The sequence below is a fragment of the Sus scrofa genome, chromosome 15 (assembly GCF_054392235.1).
Source record: "Sus scrofa isolate SSC_HxYL_T2T_F1_AM1 chromosome 15, Sscrofa_HxYL_maternal_Yorkshire_Landrace_v2.0, whole genome shotgun sequence".
Taxonomy (NCBI): Eukaryota; Metazoa; Chordata; class Mammalia; order Artiodactyla; family Suidae; genus Sus; species Sus scrofa.
The window spans coordinates 102,098,923-102,123,898 of NC_139397.1; the positions used below are offsets into that span (position 1 = coordinate 102,098,923).

At 35.5% G+C, this 24,976-nt stretch overlaps 1 protein-coding gene across 23 annotated transcripts in view; it reads right to left on the bottom strand.

Annotated features, from left to right (window-relative positions):
* Positions 1-24,976, bottom strand: part of PDE1A (phosphodiesterase 1A) — a 347,596-nt gene that overhangs the window by 125,501 nt on the left and 197,119 nt on the right. The window contains exon 1 of one of the 23 annotated variants that reach the window (XM_021075598.2): positions 12,606-12,671. The exons of the other annotated variants lie outside the window; for them this stretch is intronic. The gene's annotated coding sequence lies outside the window, so the exon portion shown is untranslated. Of the gene's footprint in view, positions 1-12,605; positions 12,672-24,976 lie in introns of those variants that run through there. 23 annotated transcript variants of the gene reach the window in all.

The window sequence follows — 24,976 nt, forward strand, 5'->3', positions numbered from 1 at the left end:
TCAATAAAGGTAAAATAACTTACCATGCATAACTCTTACTGTCTTCATTTGTAAAGGTGGGGGAAAAAAGTGTTTGCTTTGCTTGGGTTGTTGAGGAAATGAACTACATGAAAAAAAATGTGCGTGAAGTGCTTAGCACAGTGACTAAAGACTGACATCTAATATGAGCCCAATTTATACTTGCTATTACTATTTTTCCACCAAAGAATGTTCTCATCTCCAGACTCATATATGCTACTAGAAAGCTACTCTGGGAGGTCATTTAGAGCCCTTAAAATCTACAAGTGCTTTAATGAGCTCATTATATTTCCTCCTCCTAAGGTACCTAACACTGAAATGACAATCCATTTTATACAGCCCACAAGTGGGCAAACTAAGAGTCTCTTCTGACTTCTCCTTCATTACACCTTTTGTCCAATCTGCAATCAATTATTTTCAATTTTATGTCCCATATATGCTACCTGTTAATCACTTTCTCTGCTTACTGATAACCATCTTAATTCACTTATTTTATTGCTTTAGTCCCTATTTAAAGTATTTCTAAATATCAAGAGAGATAAAACTTCAGCATAGTAGCTTAACACAGTTTATTTCACCCTCATATAAAGGCCAAGTGGTGAGTTTCTGGTTAGTAAATGATTTAGGACCTAAGTTCCTTCCTTCATATGCTGCTACTATTTTCAGTACATGGCTTCCATGATCACTGGACTCATTCACATCAAGCCAATGCAGTGGAAAAGAGCACAGATTATTGTGTGTCAAAGTCGTTACAGCTGAGAGATCAAAGTGGTGCTCATAACTTCCACTCATCTTATACCAAGGAGAAATCAGTCATATGGAAGGAAGTCTGGGAAAGGCAGTCCAACTGGGTGTCAAGGAAAGAGAGGTAATGCGTATGTGGGCAGTTGGCTACACATTGCTCTACTTCCCTTATTGGCCCCTGTGCTTCCAGCACTGGTCCTCCTACCATCCAATTCCTGGTAGGAGTCAGAGGGGTTTTTGGTTAACATAAATTGGATAATCTGACTCCTATGTTTAAATTTTCCAGTGTCTTCCGAGTTGCACAGTGACTAAAACCTAAACTCCTTTCCTTGACTTACACAGACCTTTGTAATCTGGTCCTTGCTTTAGCTTTCTGAACTTGTCTCATGCCTATCTCTTCATCATGTCTGGTACCATTCAGATTAAATGACAGCTCTTCAGAGAAGCCCTCTCTGACAAGCCAATCTAAAATAGTCACCCAGGAGTTCCTGTCGTGGTGCAATGGAAACAAATCTGACTAGGAACCATGAGGTTGTGGGTTCAATCTCTGACCTCGCTCATTGGGTTAAGGATCTGGCATTGCCCTGAGCTGTGGTGTAGGTTGCAGACTCGGCTCGGATCTGGCATTGCTGTGGCTGTGGCGTAGGCCAGTGGCTACAGCTCTGATTCGACCCCTTGTCTGGGACTTCTATATACCGCGGTGTGGCTCTAAAAAGACAAAAGACAAAAATAAATAAATAAATAAATGTCACCCAGTTACTTTTAAGCACATCAATCTATTCTAAAGCTCTGCATAGAATTTAGGATAATTTGATATGTTGCTTTCTATCAGGAATCTACTTTTTATATATCTGTGTGTGTATGTATGTGTGTATATATGCATGTATGTATATATGTATGTCTGTATCTCCTATTTTCCCTATAGTATAAGTAGACTTGCATGTTTTACCCATCACTGACCCCTACTACCTAGCATGGTTTGACACATAGTTAGTATTCAGTAAATTTGACTCCTTAATGAAGTGTTTTGAAATTTCTATGCTCTGAGCTAAGCACACTTTTATCCCCCCAACCAACTCCCTCTGAGCTGAAAAGACAAAGCAAGTTTGTTTCTTAAATTAACATTACAAAGGATAAAACTAAATTTTCTAGGGAACAGATTGGTCAAATTATGCCTAAAGACAGTTTAAGTGACCAACTTATATCCTCTTCTCCTTTCACTAAGCCTAAATATCTGAGTGGAATGTCTGGGGGTAGAAAACATAATATGTTTTTCTCCACTCAGTTGAGACTTTTTCCCCAAATAAAATTTATTTTTACATGCAGGGAAATCACTAAATTTTAAAATCTGGAACAGAATAGCTTCTTCAGTTTAATGAATTCAATTATTCTTGTTTACATCAGAAAATCTTACTGCAAAGGTAGAACAAACTTAAAATGTGGTGTTTAAAAGTTAAAAAGCACAGTAGTACAAAGAGAGCCAAAATCTTGATACTTAAAAAAAGACATTTTAAATATTAATAATTCTAGCAATGTGATTTAGTTTGATTAAATGTGGAATTAAGAATTTATTTTGTTTCTTCTCTGATAGAAAGCTTGTAGTAATAAATTCATAGTAGTTAATAGTTGCTGAGAACTTTTTATGTGCCAGTCGGTATACATGCATACTTTATAAGAACTGTATGACTTTACAAAACTGAGGCAAAAGAGGTTGTTACTTTCCTGAAAACAGAAAACTATCAAATATGATTTGCAAAGCATAATGTAATAGCTATGTCTCTAACTACTAAAATACTGAAGCTAATCTGCTTTGCTTGTCAATAGTCATGCTATTTGAGTTTTGAATATGGACATTTTACTAAAATATCTTTTTTTTTTTGGAACACTATCACGTAGTACTTCCTGCCTAGACGTAAGGCATAGTAGAGTCTGACAAATCCACCCAGAATTACCTTCATGGCTGCCAAGTCGATACCCCCAAACTACCTATGATGTTAGTTTCCACATGTGTGAGACACAGAGAGGTTAAGTACACCTAGTTAGCAGAAAACTTGAAATCTAAAATAAACAGCACTGACGTCACCTACAGGGGGGTTGCTAAATTTTGCATCTAGTATTTCCTTGGACCACAATATTTGCTTCCCTTTCTGACTTCACTGCTTCATCACTCCCCCAACCCCATTCCTGCTTAAATACAATAGATTATTAGAGCACAATGCTACATTAAAAGTTATAAAATTATCAAGTTTCAGAATTTCAGATACTGAAGAATGTTTTTACATTAAACTTGCTTAAGATCTTCTTTTTGCCAATGAAACAAATCAGCTGAGAGAAGTCTGCTATTAGGAGCTGTGAGGACTGAAACTCCAGCCTCTCTTCCTGGATTCATGGTCTTTCTTCCATGGCACACTTCTCTTACGGCTTCTGGTTGTTCGTAACTCCTTTTGGTTCCTTGGACCTAGGACCTAGGCAACTCCCTAAGGCATTATTTTCCTAGGTAATTCACAAAGACCACTACTATGCTTGCTTCCTTTTCTGATTTTGTTACTTTGTTACTCTCTTATCCTCATTACTCTGTCTGTCATATTACCCTTATCTAAAAATAATTTTTATTGGAGTGTAGTTGACTTGCAATGTTGTATTAGTTTCAGGTGAACAGCAGAGTGAATCAGTTATACAGACACATATATCCATTTTTTTTTCTCATATAGGTTATTATAGATTTCCCTGTGCTATAAAGTAGGTTCTTGTTAATTATTTTACATAGTAGTATGTATCTGTTATTCCCATCCCTTGTGGCTGAGTGGGTTAAGGATCCGGCATTGTCACTGCTGTGGCTCTGGTTACAGCTGTGGTGTGGGTTTGATCCCTGGCCCAGGAGTTTCTGCATGCCACAGGAACAGCCAAAAAAAAAAAAAAAAAAAAAAAAAAAAAAAGGCTATCTTGCCTTCTATGAATTGAAACCCTTATTTTTAGTGCTATCTATCTGCTTAGATATTAGAAAAGTGGAGAAATGAAATGAATCTTTTTTTTTTTTTTTTGGTCTTTTTAGGGCCGCACCCACAGCACCCCAGGCTAGGGGTTGAATGGGAACTATTGCTGCCAGCCTATACAAGAGCCACAGGAACTTGGGATCTGAGCCGCTTCTGTGACCCACACCACAGCTCATGGCAATGCCAGATCCTTAACCCACTGAGCGAAGCCAGGAATCAAGCCCGCATCCTCATGGATGCTAGTCAGGTTCCTCAATCGCTGAGCCATGATGGGAACTCCAAGAAATGAATCTTAATGTATACATTAATGGCAGCTAAAGCCTGAAATAGTTCTTCTTCTTTCTTAGCAAAAATTTATTTAAAAACATAACTTCTGAAATCTCCAATGACTGGGATTTCAAGAAATTAAACAGAACAAAAAGAATGATATTTAGGCAGTTAGTCAGAGACCCTCAAGCCACTTGGGGAATAGTGCCGGCTTCATATAGAAGGGTACAGAGGCAAAAGAGCAAAGATAACATAACAGCTAGAACAAACTAAACAAACATGTGTATAAATATTTAAACTAGGGATAGACATCACTCCCTGTGTTTTAATATTTTCTCTGATCATAAACTATTCTTTGTTTAGTTTTATTTTCTAGTTTCAAGTGAAAGCAGATTTCAAGAGAGGCCATTTTAACATTTCAAAATAAGGACATTTTCTACGGTTACTTTTTCAAATGTAACCATTTATTCATTTTCTTTTATTGGATTTCCAAACTTGAAATTTATTATTGCCATTTGTCTACTATAGGCAAAAGTACTTAACTCTAAAATTCTCCCCTTCTCCTGTGATTCTACTATTACTTTTAATAAAGTTTTATGATAAAACTCCAGGGAAAAAAATACATAGAACATGTACAGACTTACAAGCTGTGTGTACCTTGTGGGTGAGAGTTTTTTTTTACCAAAGTGAATATCCAACATATTCAACATTTAAAACAAAATAAAATGCTTTATAATCTTCAAATCCCTTGGTGGAAAGACTAGTCTAATTTAAAGCCACACAATTAAAAGTGTTCAATTTGATATTACTTATTTCCTCAAAGCTTGGCTGTTGTTTAGCAACATCAGAAACATTAGAAACAAAGGTAGCTTGGGGAGTTCCGGTCGTGGCTCAGTGGTTAACGAATCTGTCTAGGAACCATGAGGTTGCAGGTTCAATCCCTGGCCTTGCTCAGTGGGTTAAGGATCTGGCATTGCCATGAGTTGTGGTGTAGGTCACAGATGCGGCTCAGATCCCGCATTGCTGTGGCTCCGGCTTAGGCTGGTGGCTACAGCTCTGATTCGATCCCTAGCCTGGGAACCTCCATATGCCTCGGGAGCCCTAGAAATGGCAAAAAGACAAGAAATAAATAAATAAACAAAGGTAGCTTAATTAGTAATTTGGTTTAATTTTAAAATAGGAAAAAACTAATGGCAGATGAAGCTCACCCAAAATATAAAGAGCTCTGCCTCCCGACTGCCTTGACAGTCCACACCCGTTCTCCTGTTTGACATTCTATATTCCCACTGTTCCATGATACTAACTGATGTCTCATTTTGATCCAATCTGATCTCACTTTATAGCCTCTTACTAGTTCTTTTCTCATCCTACTGCTTAAAGGTTAGTGTTGTCTAGGATTCGATACTTGCTTCTCTTGCAATTTTAATCTACATGCCCCCAAATTCCACTGTCACTTATATGCTGACAGCATAAATCTATATCTCCTGTCCCTCCTCAATATTTCAACCGATAAACAGGCCTTCCTACTTGTGTTTCCTAATAGAGGTCCTCACTGGCCTCAACCTCCATAATCCCAGATTGGAGTTCATTAACCTTCCCCCTAAACCTGCTCTTTCCTCTTGATACTGTATTTTAGATAATGGCACCATCACTCACATAGTCTGTGAACTGTGAAATGTCAGCACTAGCTTTATCTCAGACTTCACACTTAACACTAACCTATAGTATTCAGTTAGTCATCAAATGCCACTGATTTTCCATCATACCTTATATATTTAACTTCTCTTCTTTTCTATAGCCATGACTTTAGTTCAAATCCTTATCATCTCTTGCTTGAATTATCAATTCAGTCTTCTGACTGTTATGCCTGCTTCCATATCCTCCCACCTCTTGCTTGATAGAATTCTTCATTTATGCTATCACTGAGGTAATCTTAATAAAACAAGCTAAAACTGCTCAGGATCTCTATTACCTTTAGGAATTCCAAAAAGAAATTCCTCAGCATACCTATGCCTGGAAGAAGATAAATTACTAGTCAACCTTCAAGTATTAGATCAAATGTTTTCTTCTTTGTGAGATTCTTCCTGATCTACCGAAACAGAATTAACCACCACCTTCTGCTAATGTTATTGCATATACTACTTATTTCTGATTTGTATTTGCCACATTGTAGTATGACTGTGTGTTTACATGACTGCACTGCATCTGGATTATAAGCTGTTTGAGGCCTTGCACTATGGCTATTTATCTTTGTGGAGAGCAAACAGAACTTTTCAGCAGAAAAATATACCAATTCCCTCTGGGAACACTGGAGAATAATTTTTTTTAATTCGGATTATAACCCCAAAACAATTTAGAGCATAAACTGGAATCAGTAGAAAATGATAGCCAAGAAACAGTAGGAAGGAGTTCCCACTGTGGCACAGCAGAAACAAATCCCACTAGTATCCATGAGAATGCAGGTTCAATCCCTGGCCTCGCTCAGTGGGTCGGCATTGCCATGAGCTGTGGCATATGTTGCAGATGAGGCTCGGATTCCATGTTGCTGTGGCTGTGGCTGGCAGCTGTAGCTCCGATTTGACCCCTGGTTTGGGAATCTCCATATGCCACAAGTGTGGCTCTAAAAAGAAAAAAAATAAAAAGAAAGCAAAAAAGAAGTTGGAAACTGGCTTCAGTAGTACAAGCAAAGAAACAATGGCAAAGTCCTAAATAAATAAATGCTGGGGGTTTGCAGGATTGAATTTGAGAGAAAATTCTTATCTGTCTATCTATAGAACTTACATTCTGACATTCAGAAGATGTTTCTTAAAATTTCTTTAATCACATATTTGTTTGCAATTTGACATACAAATATATTCATTGTGTACTCCCTTGTGCAAAAATTCTTTTGAATCACTGCTACATAAAATGTGCTCAGGAAGCCTGTGTTACTTGTAGTTTCAAAAGTGACATATTTCTTGATTTTTTTAAAATAAGACTAAAATAGTATAGTCTAAGAGTTTATGATCTATGAAAATGTATCAGTAATTTGGGAATAAATATCTACACCATGAAAGTGTACATATTTACACTCTTTTTTTAAATGTTATTGGATATGTTTTGTGTGTGCAAGCGAAGTGGCTTCACAAATGTTATCTGTATAAACTTCTGAATGACCAAATCTCTTTCTCTAATGATATCATCAAATGATATTGGAGATATATACATAATATACGTACATATATGTATTCATCTGCAATATATATCTACTTATTTTTAGGGCTGCACACATGGCATGTGGAAGTTCCCAGGCTAGGGGTCAAATTGGAGCTGCGGCTGCTGGCCCAAGCCACAGCCACAGAAACTCCAGATCCGAGCTGCACCTGTGACCTACACCACAGCTTGCGGCAACGCTGGATCCTTAACTCACTGAGTGAAGCCACGGACCAAATCTGCTTCCTCATGGATACTAGTTGGGTTCATTACCACTGAGCCACAACAAGAGCTCTGATATTGCAGATAATTAGAGAATTTTATCTTTGGTTACTTATATTAACCTTAAGGTAATGCCTAACTTTTCAACAGTTGAACATGATATTTTAGTGTCCACAGATATGATAGTTTTCTATGACATTTACAAAGAATTATTTTACTAGCTCCTTACATTTGTCCTCAATTTTTATATATTTATTAATATTTAATTAAAATAAAATTTAACATTTTTAGCCTTAATTTCTATTTGTTATATTTGCCATAATTTTCAATAAGAATTTATTTTTATTATTTATTTATTTATTGTTGACTTAGTTTCAATTTAAACTTATGTAATACAAATGGAGTATAAAAGTCTTGTGTTGATTCTTTTTTTAATTTTATTGGAATATTGTTGACTTACAATGCTGTGTTAGTTTCAGGTTTATAGCAAAATGAAATCAGTTATATATATATATACACACACACATATTCCATTCTTTTTCAAATCCTTTTTCCATATTGGTTATTACAGAGTATTGAACTTATTTCGCTGTGCTATACAGTAGGTCCTTGTTACTTATTCATTTATATATAGCACTGTGTATTTGTTAATCCCAACCTCCTAATTTTTCTCTCTTTACAACATTTTCCCTTTGGTAACCTAAGAATGGTTTTGAAATCTTTGAGTCTGTTTCTGTTTTGTTGATAAGCTCATTTGTATGACATTTTATTAGATTCCACATATTAGTGATCTAGTATGATACTTGTCTTCCAAGGATTTCTTTTTAAAATGTATATTCTACAATAGTACGATTATTCGGTAGTCATGGTATATTCTATTCTCATCATGGTATATTACATATCTCTGTATTATCAAATAATAATATAACATCTTTAAATTTTATAATGTAGAAAACACACAAAAGGAGGTAGAAACCATATATATTCTCACTACATATTTTAGAAAATATGAATTAAGTAAAATTCTCTGTCCTTTCAAATTAAAAGCTTGATGCTTCTTATTTCAAAATTTCCCTCATGGTTATAACAATATGCCTACCTACAGATAGTTATATAGAGAGCACAACTTTTTATTATAAAAGTGAGATCATACTCTGCAATATTTTTGAAAAAATCATTCATGTTGCAGTGCCAAGTTTTCAGTTCAGTACCTTGGATGTACAGATGTAACTCCTTTAACATTTAAAAAAATAAGGTATAATTTACCTACAGTTAAATGCATAAATCATAATTGTACAGTTCAATGAATTTCAACACGTATGCACTAGGGTAAATAGATATCCCTGTCAAGATTTAGAACATTGCCATCACTCCAGAGGATCTCTTGCATATACCTTCCCATCAATCACTGCACTTTCCACCCCACCTCCCAGGCAACTATTGTTGATTTCTTTCACTATAAATTAATTTATTCTTATAGGACTTTATATAATTATAATCATATAGCATCATACTTTATTTCAAAAACAATTTAGTATTCTGTGTTGGTAGACTGACAGGTTTTTTCAAGTTTGCTGTTTAAAATTACTTGCATAAGTGCATGTTTTTAATCTTTAGATCTTTAATGCTTATGAAATTTATTTTTAATGTTTTGAAATATGACATAAATTAATTTTATTGCAAAAGATAATAGATATTTCCATACCATTTTCATAATAACCTATATTTCCCCCACTAGTTCAAAAGATCACATTTATCATACATTACATTCTCACATGCACTACTTGGATATATTTCCAAATTCCTTTTTTTCTGATCTATTTTTCTATTCTTATGATATACTAACGTCTCTTAATTATAGTAACATTATATTGTATCTTATTTTCTGATAGAGCAACTATTTCCTCATTTTACTTGTTTCTCAAAAAAACCTTTTGTTTAAATATTTCACTTACATATAAATGTATAGAATAGTGCTTGACACATTAAACACCCAATAACTATATATATATTTTTCTCTTTTGGCCATACCCCAGCATATGGAAGTTCCCAGGCCAGGGATCAACTCCTAGCCAGAGCTGCAACCTACACCACAGCTACAGCAATGCTGGGTCAGTAACCCACTGTGCCAGGCAAGGGATAGAACCAGCACCTCCACAGAGACAAGCTGGATGATTCACCCACTGCACCAAATACAGAAATTCCAAATACCCAATAAATATTGTCTCATCGTTTTATCTAATAAATCTTCAACTTCTTTCTACAAAAGGTAATATGTAAAGAACATGTCCAAGAGTACTTTTTTAGTACAACTCAAAGTTAGAAATTTTTTTTCTAAATCCTCAATCTTTTTACCTCAATTCATATTACCACTTTTGGCCCCTTACTTCATTCTTGTATGAATCTCATTTTTGCTTGTAACATATCAAAGTAGTAAATACACCCTTTTCCCCATAACATAAATATGAGTGGAACACAAATCTTAAAAACGGAATGAGAAAATTTATGCATTCTCAGGAGTATAGAAAAGCACAAAAATGGGTGAGTGGCTATTTGTCCCTTAGTTGTCTGTTTCCTATTATTTATTTTTGAAGGAATCCTTTAGAATTTGAAGTAAATCTGTACTCAGCAGAATATCTATTCACACTAGTGTTTCACCATTTAACTTTCATTTAGAAGTTATACTAGTTATAGCATCCTACTACACTGTATATATTACACTACTACGCTAAAGTTATACTACTTAGTATTTCTGAGCTGATGGCCAGTCAGCATATTACCACTTCTGCTTTATCTGTTCACTACATTAATCATGTATTTCTTGAAAATCATCTTTGTAATGTCACTGTGTTAAGTGGTCAAGGATTAGGAAGAAACCTAAGAACTTCCTGCTTAAGAAATGTGCTATTTGTTTGGAAGGATCACAAACATTTTTTGAATAAGCAAGTAACAATTCTTTCTATCTATCTATCTATCTAATCTACCTACCTTCTACATAGACAGCTAGCTAAAAGAACAAGTCAAAACTCAAGAGTGTGCATTTTTTCTAATTATAAAATATTAACACATGGTTATTTGATCCCAAATCCACTCCATGTGGCAGCCTTAATCCTCAAACTGGCCATTTGTCCAAGCTCATTCACCTCAGTGTCCATGCTGGGAAGACAGATGGGGTGGTGACTCGAAAAGATGGAAAAGGTATTCCAGGCTGAATCACAAGTCACTCAGTTTATGTTTTCTTAAAAGGTCAGTTTTTATCCAATATATGCCATTTCCGCTAAATTTTACATACTGCCTTAAAATATTAATTCTGCATGGGTAGTAATAAAGACATGGGATAAATAGAAAAAGATGAGCCATAGAAGATGGATACATTGGGTGACTTAGTTTGTTGATGTCAGCTATTAAGGACACCCAACCAGCACCCCCCCTTATTTGCTAAGCTTTCATGATGTTCAAAGCTCTTGATTATAATTTAGTTTCTCATAAATGTAACATGTACTGGGACACAGTGCACTGATGAGTAACACAAGGCTCCAGACCTCTTGATAATTATATTTCTTTCTTTCTTTTTTTTTTTTTTTTTTTTGTCTTTTTGCCTTTTCTAGGGCTGTGCCCATGGCATATGGAGGTTCCCAGGCTAGGGGTCTAATTAGAGCTGTAGCTGCTGGCCTACGTCAGAGCCACAGCAACTTGGGATCCAAGCCACGTCTGTGACCTACACCACAGCTCATGGCAATGCCAGATCCTTAACCCACTGAGCAAAGGAAGGGATCGAACCTTCAACCTCATGGTTCTCAGTCGAATTCGTTAACCACTGAGCCACAATGGGAACTTTGATAAATATATTTCTTATTAGAGAGTAATAAACTAGCTACCTGTTATTTTAAAGTTATACCCTAGAATGGCAGTCATTTGCTACCCTTTAAAAGAGATTCAGAGATTTGATTCTGCTTTTAGTAGAGCATAAACAAAGATAGTATTTTTCTGTATTAAAAAGCAGATACACAAGAGCTAATGGAATTGGACAACTTGCCAGCCAGATGGCAAGAAGAATTCCATTGCTGGTTGTAACTGCAATGGTGATAATCCTTGGTGTGCTCCAGCCACAAAATGCCTACTTTTAAGGGAACTTAAAACTTTTAAAATCTGTCTCTTGAAATTAGCTAAAAAGCCATTTCTCAATGATACACATATAAAAAAAAAGAGAAGAAAAAAGTGTGTTTAACATCATTGTACAAGTACTACAAAAATGCAGAATCTTAGATGCTGCTAACTAATGATTTATTATAAGGAAAATCAATTGGAATTTTCTGGTCACATTTATACAATGTGTTGTTCATTAGCAAGAAATCCACCACAGTCTAGTCAGGCAGACTTCTCTTATAATTAATCAACTTAAAACTAGGAAATCAGATAAGGCAAAACTCTAAGTTCAAAACTCATTGAATATTTTAAGCAAGGTAATGCGTTCAAGGTTTGAACTCAATACTGGTGACTATACAGAAATTAAATACATATTCATGGTGAGCTGAAATAAAAGTTTATGTGGTGCACTAGAATCTGTGAAATGAAGCCAAAAACTACAAACTGAATGTGAGCTGCCTTCACTTGAGCTTTAGTATTGCTTGAGAATGCATGTACAGGCCCAGTGGCTGCTGTATCCCAATCCCACCATGGTGATTTTCACTGCCTTTCTCTTAGTCTTAATGATACTTCCCCTCATTGTCAGATATGTAGGGAGATGTAGGTGAGGTCAGGTACACGTGTGGTTGCTTATCAACAAAGGTGCACTGAAAAAAGAAAGCACCTTTGGTTTTGCAAGCATGTGGATGTGTCAGTGTGTGCATGGTTTCTCTTAGGACCCTTGGTATATCTCTCTGTCCTTTCCCTAAGGGCATGTGGTGGGTGGTTTCCTGCCCAAGAGAAATGAAGCCAAGTAATGAAGAGGACACTCATCTGCAAGTAAAGAACACCTAGTAAAATTGCCTTTATAGCCTCTAAAATATAACCTGCAAGCCAGTGGATATTTTGTCACTGCCTTGATTAACTATAAAGTAAATTTTGGCTGTCCCTGGGTTACAAAAACTATTACATATTGCATCAAGCTTCCACTGTCTTTGTTTGTTTGTTTTGATCTTTTCCATTAGTGGAAAAAACTCTACTTACCCTCTTTCCCTCTCTTCACCTCTCACTGGCATAAGAGCATTGTCCTTGCTTAGTGAACTCCATTTCCTGAGCTCAGCAGAGAAAAGGCAAGAGTTATTTTTCCTTTATCCTTGATCTGACAACAAAGAGATCTGCTCATTAAATTTGATTGGGACTCATTTTTATATATTTCACTCTCAAGCACAAAACAGACACCATTCTTGGAGGATAAATTTGAAAGAAACAGCTTAGTGTAAGTTCATCTGAACAGGGGTCTGAAAGCCCATGTTCTTGTTTTCATTCTACTGGTATTGACTCTGACATGTTAGGCCAAAATAACAGATGCTCTTTATTTAGGCTTTTTTACTTTAATACAGGCATATCAGCACCTATACATCTTTACCTGAGACTTTCTCTGGATGCCACTGCCTGCTTTGTCATGCCTGATTCTGGAAGTAGCCTGAATCAGTAACTTACAATAACAGTGGTGACTACAATAAAACCCAATCTCCCTCACCACTTGCATGGCATCATTCCAAGGCATGTGTTCCACACTGCTTCCTAGAGTTCCCCAGTAAGTTTTAGTTTTCCACACTGGTAACTTGTTTGATAATACATTCTTCCATGTATCACTTCCCCATTTCCTCATGAATTTTTCCAGAGATCAATCGGTTGGCTTTTAGGGAAGCATAAGCAAAGACACTGTTTTTCTATATTAAAAAGCAGATACTCAAGCTAGTAGCATTGGATAACTTGTTGGCCAGATGGTAAGAAGAATCCCATTGCTCCACTACCACAACTGCTAACTCACTTGTGAAGAACTGGGATAAAAGACAGATGGAAGGAGGTACTTATGTATAGCATTTTAGAGCTATAGGATCAATGATAATTAAGGTAACCATGGAATTGAATGGTTATTGTTTAAGTGTCACTGCAGTGCTTAAGGACAGAAAATGACAGTGTCAGTTGAGCCCACTCTCAACTCAGGGGAAGGTGTGAGGATCAGAAAGTCTTCATGGCAGCATTTAAATAGACATTTGTCCTCTATAACTAGAGGAATATTTTGTAACTCAGTCCCAAGACTTTATTGTGAGAAAGACTGAAACACAGAACTGGAATCTCCCTTATGCTATAGGCAAGGCCTTGTTAAGAAAGGAATGTGACCATAGGATGTGGAATGGGCACATGTGGGTGGATGAACTTGCTGACACAATCTCCAAATCCCCCGAACCCTAACAGAGGTATATCAGTTCTTTGTTAAAGGGTAGCGTTCTTCTCTTACCTAGAGTCTATGCATATGGCTCAGAAGCTGATCTTCACTTCACTACTCCTAGACCAGTAACTAGGGTTAGGTCTCAGCTTGACCTGGCTTGAGAAGTACAGTCCCTTCTATAAGAGGAAAAGAGCTATACGAGCTTGATGTTATATACCAGCAAAAACTGAGAGAATGTTCCTGAGAATTGAGACGGAGGATACTGGAATTTAAGGGCTAACATACAAGGAATAGAAGGTAAAGTTGGATACACACACACATGCACACTCTCTCTCTCTCTCACTCAAAAAAAGATCATGATCAGGTGAGCAGAAAGTTGATAATTGCTGTCATAATGGTAATTTAAAATCTTTCAGCCAGTTTCCAGAGAATACTCGAAACTATCAATTAGGAAAGCAAGGTCACTTTGTGGAAGTACTCTGTAACAGCACAGCAGATATACTGAGTAAAAATTCCTCAGTATCTCCCCACCAAATACCAGGACTGCTGTACATTGGGAAAAAAAATATTTTTGGTTTTTGAAGTGTGTTGGATACCAGGGGTCCTTAAATACCATCATGGGCTGGCTTTTTTAGAGTATAGAGATGACAAGTGATAAATGGGGTCTTGGCTCAGGTCCATCTCATGGCAGAGCCATTATGTCCATGGATTCATCCTGTGATTATCTCCCCAGTCCCTGAATGCAGAAATAGATAGATATCAACTGACAAAATATTTTACTTGATTTCCAAATCTTTACAGTACGAAACATTATGGCATAAAAGATTAAGTATAGTCCTCAAAACTGCTTCCTTCCCTCTGGCTAGGAACATGAATCAAATGCAATATGGCATTCTGGGTGTAATGACAGATATTAGCACCACCATGGAAGACATAAAGGTCCAGAGATGGTCATTTCCATCATATCCCATTTAATTCATAATTCCGGCCCTGTAAAAATAGGCTAGATCATGACAGATGACAGACAACTAACCACAAAAGAATTAATAGTTCCATTTGCAGTGGCTGTGCTAAATGCTATCTTCTCTAGAGTAGATTAACAAAGCTTCTGACACATGATATGCAACTTATGAAGTGGCAAATGTTTTTCAATGTCATCAAAAAGGATCAGAAGCAGTTTAGAGTCATGTTGTTGGAGAGCAGCACGTGTTGATGATCATGCCCCAGGATTGTTAATTCTCCTGCTCTCTGATCCAATAATAGTGTGAAGAGACCTTTATCATTTGGACATTTTGCAGAACATCACACTATTCCACTGACAGCATGTTCTTTAAACTTGAGCAGCAACAAATGACAAGCAAGCCCACACTGTGACATATATCTGATGGAGGATAGGAGATAAATCCTATAATGACTCAAGGGTGGTTTAGGAGTCTGGTTACCAGAAACATGCCAGAATATATGCCACAAGGTAAAGAACAAGCTATTGTATACTTCAACTCTAACAATTATGAAACACAGCATTTTTTAGACATTTAGTTCATAACACATTTGGAAATGTTACTTTAGAGATAAAGCCTAGCTTTTTGAGTATTCTAAGAAAGTATGTTTCTGGAACAGACTAGACTTCTGTGTTGCAGTGACACCTCTCAGCTCACTCATGTGGCTTCGTGAGGCATTCGTTCTGCCTGAGCAGCTGATGGAGCTGGAGAAAAATCTGGGTTTTATTCACTGACAACCTATTGCAATAAATTTTGGGGAGCTGAAAATGCCACACTACATTCCCACTTAGGGACAGCTGTAAATGACAATAGTATGGGGAAGTTCTCACAGTGGGCAGGGCTTTGAGTAGTGTATCTGGTCAGCAACTGTGTGGACAGAGAATTCACTCAAGGTAAGGATACATATGGAATACTGAGCAGTAGTAAATAACTTGACTCTGTATTAAGGGGTTTGAAAAGACCAGGACTGGAAGACTGGAGATAATAATGTCTAGAGAAGAAATAGAGGAAGGTTATATTGGAGTGGTCACAAAGTGCGCAGACCTTTGCTTCTTGTACAAATGTCCTCTTGCAGTACAGATACTAAACAACCAAATGGATGGAATCACCTGCCTTGTGGAACAAGTTTTCCCCCACCCCTTGGCTACTACATTTATTGTGGAAGGGCCCATGGGAGGAGCAGTTATTGCAGATGTAGGCTATGCAAGCAAGGGCTCTCTCTTCCAAGGCTGATCTAGCTATTGCTTCTGTTGAAGGTCTGACTTGTCGTCAAAATCCAACAATGATAACTTAGTATACAATCTTTTGAGGAAACCAACCAGCCATTCCGTTACAAGTTGATCGTATCTGACCCCTTCCTCCCTGGAAAGAGCAGTGATCTGTGATTGCTAGGACTGATAAATATTTTGCCTTTTTTGCCTTAGTGTCTCATCCAGCAATACTATCCAAGGGCTCAGAGAATGGATATTTATTGCCATGGGACCCTGTACAACTCCTTCAATGAAAAGTGCAGGAGCATATATTACAGCAAAGGAAAGGTGACACAAAGTACATGACTCAGTATCACTGAGTATCATTCATTTTAATATATACTGCATTACCCCAAATCTGCTGGCCTGATATAGTGCTGGATTAGTCTCTTAAAGGCACAGATAAACCACTAGTTTATGTATGACACTGTTACTCTGTGTAATTCAGGTACTATCTTTTAAAAGCCAGTGGCTATTGTGTGGTGCCGTTGTCAACAGGTAGGACACATGGGTCTGAGAAACAAGAGTCAAACTAGAAGTAGCCCCTTGTACTATCTCTCCCATTGAGCTTTCAGTTCTGCTATATAAGAAATTCCATTCCCTGGTGTGGGGTAGGAGATGTTTTTACAAGGCGGCGGTGGGGGGGCGGGCAGCTGTGACCAATAAAACTTTATTTACAAAAAGAGACCACTGCCTGGATTTCATCCATGGGTTGTAGTCTGCTTATCCTTGCTCTAAATTATTTCTAAGTTTCCTTCGTGGTTTACAGTTCTGTATTGTATGTCTCCACATTCAAGAAACACTTTGGAAAGTCCTTTAAGTCACTGGAGATGATCAATATCTCTATGAAGAGACTGTAATGTTTATAAAAATTACACATAATCTAAAATTATTGCCAAGATTTTGTATTTTGAAACTAGTCCTCATAGTAAAAATAACATATTTGTAATAGACTATCTTTATAAGTGAATATTTTTGAACACTTAGCATGAAGGTATTGATAGCTTTATGGAAAATACAATTTGAAAATAATATCCACTGGAGAAATTATTCTTTTTTCAGATGACAGGACTTGCTGACAATATTATTCTGCATAAGTGTAATAATTATAGTCTAAATCAGAACAGAATCATGGCCAGCTTAGAGCATTCAGGAAGAGAGTCCACATGTAATATATGCAATAACTTAGAAGCATGAAAAAGGTTGTTGTGTAAACCACAATGCTGTAATTAAACCAATTATATAGTAACATGAGACATTTCTTGATTCCAATAAAGATGAATGTGGTTTATATAAATCACTTTTAAACTGCTAAAAATAAAGATTGAAGTGCTAAATAAAATATATTGAAACAAATCTTTAACAAAGAGCCTGATGACAGAACATGGCAAATCAACTATAATAAAAAATATAAAAAAAAAAGAATCTGAAATGTAAGTTCAAGTCATTGAGAACTTTAGCAAGCAAATCTCTGCAATAATAAGCAATTGTAAATTAGCTAAATTCCCAGGTATATCATTTTTCCTCACCTTTTATTTTAAACAGGCAGAATACTTGAAAGGATGAAATAAAATAGAACAATTTAGAAATTAACAGAAATAGCTATGGAACAAATGAATAATTATAATACAAAACATAAAATTTGGCCAATTACAGTTTTTAAAACTTTAAACAATACTGATGATGTAAATGTTATTAATTGGTGGGAGGAAAACCCTATTGTATTTGGAGTTACTACCTCCTCCCTCTTTACATTCATAAATTGCTCAACAGAAAATTTTTGTTTTCATCCAATTATAAGTTAATGTATATATTTTTTCAGATACAGCATAATTTACATTATAAAGAATTAAAAATGTGAGAAACAACCCAACTAATTTCTTTAATTCAAAGTCAAAATATAGGAGTTCCTGTCGTGGTGCAGTGGTTAACGAATCCAACTAGGAACCATGAGGTTGCGGGTTCGGTCCCTGCCCTTGCTCAGTGGGTTAACGATCCGGCGTTGCCATGAGCTGTGGTGTAGGTTGCAGACGCGGCTCGGATCCCGCGTTGCTGTGGCTCTGGCGTAGGCCAGTGGCTACAGCTCTGATTCGACCCCTAGCCTGGGAATCTCCATATGCCGCGGGAGCGGCCCAAAGAAATAGCAAAGAAAGAGACAAAAAAAATAAAAAATAAAAACAAACAAACAAACAAAAAAAACAAAGTCAAAATATACATTTATTTCCTATGGTTATAAAGCACTGTCTATATCCCATAAAAGGCTATTAGAAGAATTTATTAAAAACCAGCTTAGTGCTACCACTTATCCACAATCTGCCATTTTTTTAATTTAAATAGTATTTTCTTTTTGCTTAATTCTTGTTTCTATTATTTATCATACATGTCACATAAACATCTATTAGTGGGTTTATAAGGTGGATATTAATGTTGTTTTTTTTTTTTTTTGGTTAATAAATGAAAAAGAGGGTTTGCAAATTACTCTCTAAGAGCTTCATGAAATCCAGGTTTTCTTTTCATGTGAAAAGTTGGATATGTTTTTACATTTATTTAAGAGACTCAATTTGCTATTAAATTCTTTTTTAATTTTAATTTTAATTTTTTTTATTTTCCCAATACATTATTTTTCTTTCAACTGTACAGCATGGTGACCCAGTTACCTTTAAAATGGCAATAAATACATATCTACCAATAATCACCTTAAATGTCAATGGATTGAATGCTCCAGTCAAAAGACACAGAGTGGAAGATTGGATAAAAAAGCAAAAACCTTCAATCTGCTGTCTACAAGAAACTCACCTTAGGGCAAAGGACACATACAGATTGAAAGTGAGGGGATGGGAAAAGATATTTCATGCTATTAAATTCTGAAAAGAGACAACTGATGAACAATGTCTTTGTTTAACATAAATAGGTTTATTTTATGTCAAATATTATAAAATTAGATATAGGAAAATTAGCCTTTTATGTTTATATTAATATATTGCTTTATAGAGAATAGAACAATATTGACCATAACATTATATTTTTTTCCTTTTCTTTTTATGGACATACTACGGCATATGGAGTTCCCAGGCTATGGTTTGAATCTGAGCTGCAGCTGCTGACCTATACCACAACCACTGCAATGCTCGATCTGAGCCGCATCTGCAACCTATACCGTGGCTCTTGCCAATGCCAGATCCTTAACCCACTGAGCAAGGCCAGGGATCAAACCCACATTCTCAGAGACTAGATCAGGTTCTTAAATCGTTGAGCCACAATGGGAACTCCAATAACACCATATTTATAATTATATACTTATAGGTAATCACAATGAAAGATCACTTATTGCTCTTGTGCCTAACTAAAACTTTAAACATTTCAATTTCTAGTAATTGAAATGTGTCTAGAAAGCAGAAAAACAAATGTGTACCCAAAGTGACAGGAGAAAGTTAGAGGACCATCTTCCCAGTAATGGAATCACAATTAATGCTCTAAGACTATAAAGCATTTGCTGTGTTAGTGTTTAGTGGACTCTGATCAGAAAATATCAAAGATGAGAAAGGACAAATTTATTCAATTTGAATATCAAATCAGTCATTCCAGTTAAAAGACTCATTAAAAAATGAGCTGTTGTTTGAAAGCTGAAAAGAGTGACTTGATAAAGGAAAAACTTATTTTACAGATATATGCAGCCAGGTAAAAATATGCATGAAAATACAGTTAGGAAAAATACGAAAAGACAATTTGAAGTGTTTCTCACATAAAGATGTGGCGAGGTGAAATAACTTCAAGTGATGGATGTGGATGGCTCAGGAATGGTGGAAAAATTGTCCTGTAACTCAATAAAATAGTTAGAATTGGATTCAAAGGCATTGAGAAGGTAATTTAAAAATAAAGAGGGAGAAAATGCCTATGTAATGAAGAAAATTGGTTTTAGAAGTGATCAGTTGGAAGACAGCCCTGAGGAGAGAAGCAGAGTTATCAGGGTGATTTTGGCAGGACACAGTGAACATACTAAAGACAAAAGAAAAAACTCAAATAAGGCAAAAATGAAATATGCATAAAGAAAAAAAATAGGGGACTTAAGTTCATTTTTTGAAATAATACTCTATCATTCTACGATTCAACACTGTTTGTGCATATTATTATTTTTATTGGCACAGATGCTAATACTATATCCTTAGACACCCACAGCAGGATTGCAAAGAAGAGAAGTGTTCTAAGAAATCATGTGGTTTCCCTTCCATTATAGTTAATAATTTAAAACATCTTTTTCTGAGAGAAGAACAAGGCAGGCAAAGGAAATAACTATTCCGTTTGGGGGTATGGATGGAATAATTAGCAAAGTTCAGAAGTTCCTGAAAAACTCTGAACTTGTCAGGGAAAGTTGTGAAATAGAAAAAAAAAATTGCAATTGTAGAGACTTAAAATTAATTTAAAATATGTCATACACTCATTTAGTGCTTTATAAACCTCTAAAGAGAGTGTCAGTATATTATCTTCTTCCATTCTCAGCATACTTTTGAGTGATAAGCATGTATCACACTATTTTACAAGGACATCTTTGGCCAATTATTGCACCCCAAACAATAAAAACTTAATCTTGGCATTCAGTGTACTCCTCTAGTTCCTCCCACATTTCCTTACAGAAGTTACAAGCTTCCTATATCCACAGGGACTCCTCAACACTCTATGACTGCACATCTCATCTCTGTACATCCATATTTAGTCTACTCACCAAACTTGCACCCTTTACCTCCTAGGATCCCAGCTTAAACTACATTTCCCAACATTTTTGCAGATACATAAGACTATGTGGCCATGTGCTGGCCAATGGCGTGAGGAAGAGATGATATATACACAATTTCTATGCCTGGTTTCAAAAATCTCCCATTCAATGTGTCATGCAAGTGTTCTACTTCTTTATCTTCCTCCTCTGATACAGAGGATGTAGTGAACTCCGTGGATCTAGGACTTGGGTTCTGATATCACCTCTTGGAAGACTGCCTCCTGAATAGTGAAGTGGACTACCACATGAGCAGGAAATACACCATTACTGTGTTAAGTCACTAAGACTGGGGTTACTGTTAGAGAGGTAAATCTGTTCCAACTTAGAACTTTACTCTTTTCCTCACCTATTCAGATAGGAACTCTATTTTCCAACCAAATTCAAGTTAACCTACTCTAGAAAACCTTTCCTGATCACTTTAGCACTTCCTGATTTTCTCTACAAATTCATCAACTCTGTTTACTGTTTAGTGTGTGTATAACTCTATTTTGTGAAAGTTAGGTTTATTCATTTAAAACTTAGATAATTTAAAAAGTCATTTTTAGATGCACAAATCAATGAGTTTTAATAAATGTACACAGTCATGCAATGATCAGTACACTAAGGATTTAGATTATTTTCATCACCCCTAAAAGTTGCATTATTGACTTTTCCACTAAGTCTCTTCCTCCTACTACTAGTCCTTGGCAACTTCTGATGTGTTTTTTGTCCCTATAGTTTTTGCTTTTCTAAAATGTTATATAAATGAAAACATAAAGTTGACAGCTTTTTTTGGCTGGCTTCTTTCCCTAAGTACAATTATTTCAAGACTCACTTATGTTGTTGTATGCATCAGAGGTTTTTTTTTAGATGAATAATATTCCATTGAAACATTTATCCATAATTTCCTTATCCATTTCCCAGCTGATGGACATTCACATCCAAGTCTCTATATGGATATATGATTTCATTTCTCTCATATCTTTGCCTAAGAATGGAATACTTGTATTATATGTAGGTGTAAGTTTAAATTTTTAAGAAACTGTTAAACTTTTCTCCAAAGTGATTGAACCAGTTTGCATTCTCAAGAACAGTATATGAGTTTCAGTACATCTATATCATCACTAATACTTAATATAGGCATTCCTCTTATTTTTAGTCATTCTGATAGTTGTATAGTAACATCTTACTGTGGTTTTAATTCGCATTTCACTAATGATGAATGCTCCTACTGCTGTATCTTTTCATGTGCTTATTTATCATTTGTATATCTTCAGTGAAATGTTTTTACTTATTTCCCATTTTTAACTAGGTTATTTTTCTTTTCTATTTTAAATAGAGTTTTCAGGATTCCTTACATATTCTTGGTCTAGCTTCTTTTTCATGTTGATAGTATGCAAATATTTTTCCCCTATCCATGCCATCTTTTTCATTCTCTTAAGTGTTTTTCAAAAAGCAGAAGTTCTTTTTTTCTCTTAAATTTTGAGGCTAATTTATCATTAAAAAGTTTTTTTCTATAATACAAGAAAAGGAGTGTGTGTGTATATATATACATACACATATATACATACATGTATACATACATATATATATGTATGTATATATGTGTATGTATGACCTGGTCACTTTGCTGTAGAGCAGAAATTGGCATAACATTGTAAATCAACTATAATTTTTTAAAAATCTACAGAAAAATAAAAGTCAAAATTTTTTCTGCATTATATACTTCATGCCGTATCTAAGAAATATTTGCCTAATTCAAGATCACTAAGCTTTTCTGCTATGATTTCTTTGAGACGTTTTATATTTAGGTCTATGATCCATTTCTAGTTATTTACATAGGATATAAGGTACTGATTTCTATTTTTGTATATAGATATCCAACTTTTGTTGAAAGCCTATTATTTCTCCACTGAACTGCCTTTGTACCTTTGTGTCAAAAGGGAATTTTCCCCACATATGGGTCAGTTTATGGACTCTATCCTACTGTATTTTTCTGTTTTCATTTTTGTTTTTTTTACCCTAACACTAATACATACCAAACTGTCTTAATTAATATTAACACAACTGTGTTAATATCAAAAACTATTAAGTTAGTTTTTAATAACTGCTGAAATCAGGTATTATTGTCATCCAAATTTATTCTTCTTTCAAAAAGTTGATTTGACTAGTGAAGGTCCTTCACATTTCCATGTGAATTTTAGAATGCTCTTGTTATGTTCCACAAAGAAAATCTGCTGGGATTATGATTCAGCTTGTATTAAATCTATAGAATAATATTGGGCAAATTGATATCTTAACAGTCTTCTGACCCATAAATTAGAATACTTAAAAATATGGTATATGTCTCCACTTATTTATGACTCCTTTATTTTCTCTCTGTTGTTTTATAGGTTTTTAAAATATAGGCCTTACACATTATCAGATTTATCCTAATTATTTTATAAATTTTTATTGCTATTGTGAATATTCTGTATCCTACCACATCACTAATTTCATTTAGTACTTCTAGGGTACTTAAATTCCATCAGCGTTTCTACACAGATTATTATCAGTTCTGCAGATAACAGATTCAGTTCTTTCTTTTCAATATAGATATATTTTTTCTTTTTTTGACTTGTTGCATCTGCTGGAATTTCCAGTACCACATTGAATAGAAGCAGTGAGGGCAAACATCTTTACTTTTGATCTAGTTGGCTTCTTTTTGTATACTTTCATATCCCATTTCAATCTTTAACAATGGGCACACAGAGAATTGGTAGAAAGCATGTGACTTCTACTGCTATGAGTATGTAATAGGGAACAAACACTATTTTGTGTATTGGTTGACTGGTAATAAGACACTTTTTTAGACACAGGATTAAAAATTAGTAGGTTGTGAAGAAGAGATATTATGAAGTAGTCTCCTTAATAAATCACCTTAATAGTTATATAAATATTTAATTAATTATAAGTATTGATAAATTATATTAATTATAAGTTATATTATTTAATTATAAATATTTATAAATACAAATATTTAATTAAATATTAAAGGCTAACTTGTCTTTAACAAACTGAGAAAACCGAGTAACGGCAATGTGGTAGAGCAACCTGAAACTCTTTTTTTTTTTTTTTTTTTTTGTCTTTGGTCTTTTTAGGGCCACACCTGCGGTATATGGAAGTTCCCAGGCTAGGGGTCGAATCAGAGCTACAGCTGCCAGCCTATGCTGCAGCCTCAGCAACGCCAGATCCGAGCCGTGTTTGCGACCTACACCACAGCTCACAGCAATGCCAGATCCTTAACCCACTGAGCAAGACCAGGGATTGAACCCGCAATCTCATGGTTCCTAGTCAGATTTGTTTCCACTGTGCCACTACAGGAACTCTGCAACCTGAATCTCTTACATCATAGGAATACAAAACGGCAGACTTAGTGTGGAAAACAGTTCAGCACTTCCTTATGAAGTGATGTTCTCCATGTACAACTTCAAGGATTGAGTCTGTTAGAGAGAAATATTACACAGCTGGGAAGCTTTTTTCATGAAGTGCTTTATGGGATGGGCTCTGAGGCACAAGCAGGATGCTATAATGCTTAAATAAATACGGCACAGAGCAAGGGAGAGAAGTATTCTTCCCACAGTTTCAAAGACTGCCATGTGGTTTCAGCAGAGAGGATTCAGTGAAATACAGTATTGGGAGAACCATGAGAAAGCATCAACTACCCAGCAAACACATTACCATTTCCACTGGGCACCCTGAAAATAGGGGCTTGGCAAAACTCTGCTCACATGTGACTTCACAAGCAGTAAAATAATAACCAAGCAGTCAACTTTTCAGAACCAGAAGATTTTGAAAGTTGTTTGTAGTTCAGAGAGGATATCCTGATGTTTCCCAGCACTGATGGAATAGGTTTTAAATGGGGCTGGAGGAGCTATGATAAGGCAGATGCATCTGAGATACACAGATAATAATAATACTATACACAGGTTATCAAGAAATGAAGATGAAAGGTCAGGTTATCCTAGTCCATCCTCATCAACAACAGGGTAACATAATATCCTCATATAAAACTAAGGTAATGAATGTGGTAAAAACTTTAAAAAAATGCATCATTTTTTCAAGGTGCAATGCATTAATTATAATTATACATTAGCTTGTATACATTTAAAGTTTTACAAAGAGTGTTCATATATTTT